The 6828-nt window shown below is 39.8% G+C and overlaps 1 long non-coding RNA gene across 1 annotated transcript in view; it reads right to left on the reverse strand.

Annotated features, from left to right (window-relative positions):
• LOC148900631 (uncharacterized) overlaps positions 1 to 6472 on the reverse strand; it is a 67761-nt gene extending 61289 nt beyond the window's left edge. The window contains exons 1-2 of the long non-coding RNA XR_016114359.1: positions 6419 to 6472; positions 2542 to 2601 (exon numbers count right to left, since the gene is read on the reverse strand). This is a non-coding gene — a long non-coding RNA (uncharacterized LOC148900631). The remainder of the gene's footprint in view (positions 1 to 2541; positions 2602 to 6418) is intronic.
• Between the last annotated feature and the right edge of the window lie 356 nt (positions 6473 to 6828).

Genomic DNA, 6828 nt, shown 5'->3' on the forward strand with positions numbered 1-6828 from the left:
AAGACAAGCAATGCAGAACAATGTACATGTACAGTGTGATGCTCATAATCTTGTTCTCTGTTTGTTCCCAATGTATTAGTAGTTTACTTTTCATAGTCAGACTGTTGTATTTTTTGTAATTGTATTTTCATCACCTTTTCACAAGCCATTCATTATTTTTGTTATGGTACCATTGCTCTTTGTACCAATTTGCTTTTTTGTAAATAAACACTTTTTTTGCCTAAAGATTTTTTTTAGATATACGTACCTCTTGGGGATCCACTTCCATCCGGATTATTGCGGAACGTAACACCTCCACTAGCTACAGGGTGCGTACCCAAGAAAATTTCAATTGCGGCTTTGATTAAAAAGCATTTTAATTCAAATTACAACCACACATTATTCAGTTTATGGAAGACAACTGCAATTCACCAGTTTCAGCTATTTCTGTCAATTTTTAGTCAATTTATGGCTTTCCCAAGATGTGTTCCAAATGTTCACCATTTCGTTGCAAGCAAACCTGTACTAGTCTGACAAAGTTGTCAATCACTTTTACACACTTTACACACTCCTTTTTTGGGAGGGTGACCCAAAAAGATGCATCATACTGAGTCCCTCACTGCAGCAATCTTTTCTCCTGAAAGAGGGAGTGAATGGTCTTCAATAAATTGAATAATGTGTGGTTGTAATTGGAAATAATTGAAATGTTCATGGGTATGCATCTTTTTGGGTCACCCTGTTAAATCAAGGTTCCACTCAAATGGTAATATGAAGTGGGGGCAGGGTGGCATTACTGTGTGTATTTATATTTAATTAATGGACTAAAGTAAGAACATTAGTAGAATGCAAATACTGTCGATGGGGAACTGAATGAACAAGCATAAAAGAGAAAAGGTGCATTTTCCGCAATGGACCGTGGACTGCCCCTTATAATTACAGCTCCAGTGTGCTGCGTCTGTGTTCGCTTTTTGAAATCACTTCCAATATTTCAAAAGATAAATGAGAATCACTCTGAGGTGATTGCTCATTCGTCCTCCATCGCACTCTGAAAAAGGACACCTTCAACATTTGGACCTGTCACGTCACTCTCGGATAAATCCCTAGCAACCATCATAGCAACGGCTGAACTTGAGAATGAACGTGAAATGCATGGCAAATTCCCTCCTGCAACAAGGCAGAGAAAAAGGGCTTGGGAGATATTCCTGAAATACCTGAATAAATCGTGGCTTTGGAAGACAATTACATCCACGACCCAAACACCATCCCCCCAGATTGATAATCTCAAATGATTGTGAGACATCTAACCAGTGATGAACAGAGATAGGCGAGTGCAACACTGTGACCAGATTATGCAGGATGTTTCAAATAAAGCAGTCTTGTTTTAGTGACATAGGCTTTGAAAACTAAAGCCCTCAAGTGTTTATTAACCACAATGGTCTTCAAAGAGCATGGGAGAAGTATGGATGACTTGCATTATTATACAGTGTATGCATGGATTGTGCACTGTTAACAGCATTGTTTGTACCAGATCCGCCAATTCAACTCTGATATTAAAGCGTATGCAAATGAGATTTCCCTGAATTATATTCTTTGAAAAGGAAGCCATCCCTTGGAAATGAGAAAGGGTAAACCTTTCCTGGTCCTTGAGTATTTATTGGCAGTCAGGGCAAAAGGACACTCACTAAAGTACTTTGAGTAGTTATTAAACAGAGGTGCGAGTGACCTCCAGTTTTAATCGTTTATTTTTCTGAGTGCTAAAGCCACAGAGGTTAACTTAGATAAATTTCCAAAAGTTTCATTCTGGAAATTAGAGACAAGACAGCCTGACAAAAGGCCTTGTTCCAGCATCACAATTGAATTTTGTTAGCATATTGCAATATGCAATAATAAAAATCAATGAAACACAAAAAGGTATATCAAAACGGTCATAAAAGATCAGAGTTGTTCTCCCAGGAAGTTCAGATATGGCACATTTTCTATTTTCTCTTGCATAAAATATGATCTTTGTGTCCACAATATGATTACCATTTCATGTTACTTTTTTGACGGAGCATTTTATTCAAGAACGCAAATAGTTGCTGTGTGAAAACAGTCGCATTGAAAAATTCAACGTGTGGAATTTATTTCAGATAAATTCACAATGAAGCCAAATGTAAAACAGAAATGTTAATACTGTCCAGTAACCTCTGGGGTGGCAAAGCCTTTTGTATCGTAAAAGTTTAGGAAGGCAAGTTCTGATTCAGCTAGATTCTTGAATGTAATTAATGAACCTCACGCAGGTGGATTATGCGGACAGGAATTTTTTTTCAACAATAATGTGGCAATCAATGCCAGCTTCAGAGACCCACAGTGAGCCTACTTAACTCAAAGCACAACTTCTGTAATCAGTCACAAAATACATGTAATCTGCATTTTTTAATTCAATTCAACAGCCCTTTAAGTTTGTTATGTAAGCTTTGCGTGATTCTTATTTACATGTTCCCAAACTACAACCACAATATAATGCAGAAGCGGCATCTCAATAGGATGCAGTGAACATTGCGGCGGAATGATAATGTTTACCTTGCTTTAACATTTGACTCGGAAGGCAAATGAGAGCCATCTGGCATTTCTCGGAGCGATCTGAAATGAAATGAAATAAGAGAAAGCAATGTTAATTTCAAGCAGCATTTCATTGAAACATGATCGGCACATGATCGGAAACAACGTCTTTGGGCCCTCTTGACTAATCTAATAATGTTTAGTTTGTTTGCTTTAATGGTTTTAAACTATTAAGATGCAGAGACGAGGCTAAATCAAGCAGACAGGGATTTGATAATCTGTCTGTCATGGCCACCATCTGATTTCCTGACATATTCGTCACAGTGTTGAGTGCAAGAATGGCCATATGGTATTGAACAGCTGAGCTGCCCCTCAGGAGGTACAGTTGGCCTTTACATTCATATTTCTAGAGAATATAAAAAAGAAAGTAATCAGGCAAAATACACTTATTTTCATTCTTGAGTCATTCTCCTCCATCACCTGTCCCTCCTGACCGCACTCCATACTAAACAATGCCGAGCTTTCATGAATTTGTACATGAGAACAATTATATGTGTGATGCAGTTGTGCACCTCCACCACTTGAGGCCGTAAGCACAGGGGAGTGCATGCTGAGACAATGAGGCAATGACATCTGAGACAATGGTTATCTCTGATATGCTGTGAGTTAAGACTACTCCTATTTAAACCCCTCTGTTCTTTCTAAACGTTCTTATGTTTCTCTGGGTTTGAATTTGAGTGGTGTTACCGTAATTTAAAGAAACAAATACATAAATCCCTGGTCAAATTATTTTTGGGTGATTATAAAGAAAAAAAAACCTTCTTATTCACTATGGTGATGGACAGGCTGACAGATGATGTTAGACAAGAATAGGATCAGGAAAGAGTATATCAAAGAGACAACTCATATTAGAGGTTTTGGAGAGAAAGTCAGAGAGGCCAGACTAATATGGTTTGGACATGTCCAGAGAAGAGAGAGTGACTATATCGGGAGAAGGATGCTGAGCCTTGAACGGACAGGCAGGAGACCGAGAGAAAGGCCTAAGAGGAGGATTATGGATGTTCTCAAAGAAGACATGAAGGTAGCTGGTGTGAGAGAAGAGGATGCACAAAACCATCCATCATCCATCCATCCATTACACGAACCGCTTATATTCACAAGGGTCGTGGAACGTCCTGGTGCCTATCATAGCTGTCTTCGGGGAGTAAGCAGGATACACCCTGAACTGTTTGCCAGTCAATTGCAGGGACGCATACACAACACCATTCACACTTACTATCACGCCTTGGGACAATCGAGAATGTTCACTAAAACTCCCATATATGTTTTTGGAATGTGGGTGGAATTCACCAAATGTACATTTTATTATGGCAAAATAAAATTCGACCGCGGTTCTACCTGACCACATAATGCATTTGGGATATTTTGTAATACAGATATATAATTTGTAGAAGTATACATACATAATTTGGAGAAATAGAAATCCAAAACGAGTTTTAAAAGTTTACTTGAGTTGTACAGATAAGTTGCTGAACAACTTGAAAAAAAGTTGTAGATTTTTTTTTCTCCCATCTAATTTTTTTAGCGTCACAAAATCTTTGCATTTCAATCAATGGAGCTGTGTTGACTTTTTGTATCTATTGTAGCTGACGCAGCTTTGAACATGCTTCCGAAACGCCTGCTTGTGTCGAAATGAAAACCTTGTCCTTTGGTGGAACTGTGGATTTAGAAGAGTTGTTTTCAATTCACATTTTATAGTGCAGTTTTATTTTGCCTGTTACTGCGCATTTGATGACCCCTAACTTAAACATTTTACAGGATTGAAAAGAAAAATGGGTGGCACACCGGCTTCACAGTGCAGAGGTCGCCGGTTCGCGTCCCGGTCTGGCCTCCCTGTGTGGAGTTTGCATGTTCTCCTCGGGCCCGCGTAGGTTTTCTCCGGGTCCTCCGGTTTCCTCCCACACTCCAAAAACATGCATGGCAGGCAGATTGACCACTCCAAATTGTCCCGAGGTGTGAGTGTGAGAGTGACTGTTGTATGTCTTTGTGTGCCCTGCGATTGGCTGGCAACCAATTCAGGGTGTCCCCCCCCTCGTGCCCGAAGACAGCTGAGATAGGCTCCAGCAACCCCCGCGACCCTAATGAGGAATAAGTGGTACGGAAAATGAGATGAGATGAGAAAAGAAAAATGATGACGTTCAGTAGAGTATAGTATTCCCTCTACGAGAAACAATGATGTTGGCGTTAATAAAAAAGAGGACAAAGCCAACATTGCAGGATGTATCCATTTGCACACGTGCTGCTACCTAAAACAATGACTGTAAAGTTTACTTGAGTGTTTTGAAAGGTCCTTATAAATAACATGTTTTACTATTATTATAATCCTAAAATACATTTTTAAAACTTCCACTCCAGTCCTGTAGGTGGTAATGAAGCATTTTACAAGATGGTTGCTAGGCACCCGTAAACCAAATTGAGTCACTTACAGTAGGAATGGACAACAGCAAAAACAAGTCATGGAGCTGCCCATTTATCCAAATTTGTAATTTGAAGGGAATTTGACAAGACTGGTTGTGTGATAGGGAGTTGGGGGGGTGAATCAGCAATTGTGTTGATTTACTATTTATACTGTACTTGCACTGTTTTTATGGTGTTATTTAGAATGACCACAACAGCATTTTCCGGCATAATAATTACAAATATTCTTTCTTTTCACTGCAAAAATTGAAACAGCAAATGGGCTATTTCTTGCAGCTCAGAGGGGAATGTTTGCTGAATATGGGAAAACAGGGATTGAAAATGCTTTTGATGAATTTACAAAAAGAAAAGTGGGGGTGGGGACTTCATCAGGCGCTCCTGTCTGAAGAAAAAAAATAAAAATAAAATAACTCATTCCCCATCAGTGAATACAATCACTTGAATGGAATCAATCAAGTGTGTTCTGCTTGGCTTTGCTCTTCGTTTCCAAATCCAATCTCTTCTGTCATCTCAGAGCACATTTATAAGGGCCCAGCCTCTTGATTATCTCCCTCCCTCGCCTCAAGCCCCCCCCCCCCCGCTTCTGCATGCTCCAATGTATTAAATTAAATGAGGTGTCTGTCCAGGTCACCCTCACCCCAGCATCGCAGAGCCCAACCCTCACTGACGGTAATCAAGGAAGAGGACCCCTCCCTCCGAGTGTTGTGCCAGCCAGGCTGCATAAATTAGCATTAATAAGGGCTAGAGAGACCTGCTGTAGAGGAGGCTGAAACGAAGAAGAGAGAACATTGCAGACAGAAATGCATTTACAGCTAACATCTTAAAAATAAAAGAGCTGTAGAATTTTCATAATCTCAACATATGTACAGTATTTCATGACAGAGAAGACTTTGACTGGCACCATCCTGGGGATGAGAGTCAAACTGCCTCAGCTATAAATAAAATTACTTAAAAAATGACCAAACAAAGCCAAGCATGCAGCAAACCATCGAAATGGTGTGGATGTATGAGCTTTTACATTAATAAGCACATAATAATGTAATTTTCATGCATGTGAGCATACCATTTTGTCAAGACAGTATTACCCTGCTTGTGGGGCTGCTACCTAGCATGTGTGAAACCTGCTGAGTGAGTGAATCAGTGACATGGATTTTCCAAACCTGAATCACAGGGGGAAAAAAGGAGATGACCAAGGCACACGCTCACACAGCAGACACACATTTCTAATCAGCCATTACTCAGCTGTGGTCTTCTCTTGACAGTAGTTTCAAGAGTGGCCGTTATTAAGCTGAAGCCAAGAGTCTGAGAGTGAGCTACGGAGCACAATAAAAAATCCTTTTTTTTCTTTAATTAACTTTTACGAGCTATGAGGAGAACATGCTGTCACCTGACAAGTGCTCCGGCACTGATTATTTCTTACCTTCCACAACAGACTATCCTCTTCTCTGCTCTTCCCGAGACACTGCGGTAAACAACAACATAAAAATGGACATTAACATCAAGCACATTTCAGAAGCAACGGTTGCAGAGAGATTATACGAGTCAAATAACATTAACTAGTGTAAGTGCTTTGATTTTATTTTCCAACAAAGACGTATACTTCCTGCACACCCACTTGCACACCTTTGTCAGACCGGCGAGAGAACATAATTAACATCTTCAAAGGTAAAAGGCTTTTACAAAGCAATGGGGAGTTCAGCAACAGTTATGAATGTCACAACTCCACAGATATTTTAATTAACATTTCTCAGTCAGCAGCAGAGCAGCTCACTTCTTTCTTTGAAACAAACAAAGGCAGACGTCTAGAAGTAAGATGGATAGGTCCGGCTG

This window comes from Hippocampus bargibanti, linkage group LG03 (genome assembly GCF_051943395.1).
Source record: "Hippocampus bargibanti isolate YZ-2025 linkage group LG03, ASM5194339v1, whole genome shotgun sequence".
NCBI classification, from domain to species: domain Eukaryota; kingdom Metazoa; phylum Chordata; class Actinopteri; order Syngnathiformes; family Syngnathidae; genus Hippocampus; species Hippocampus bargibanti.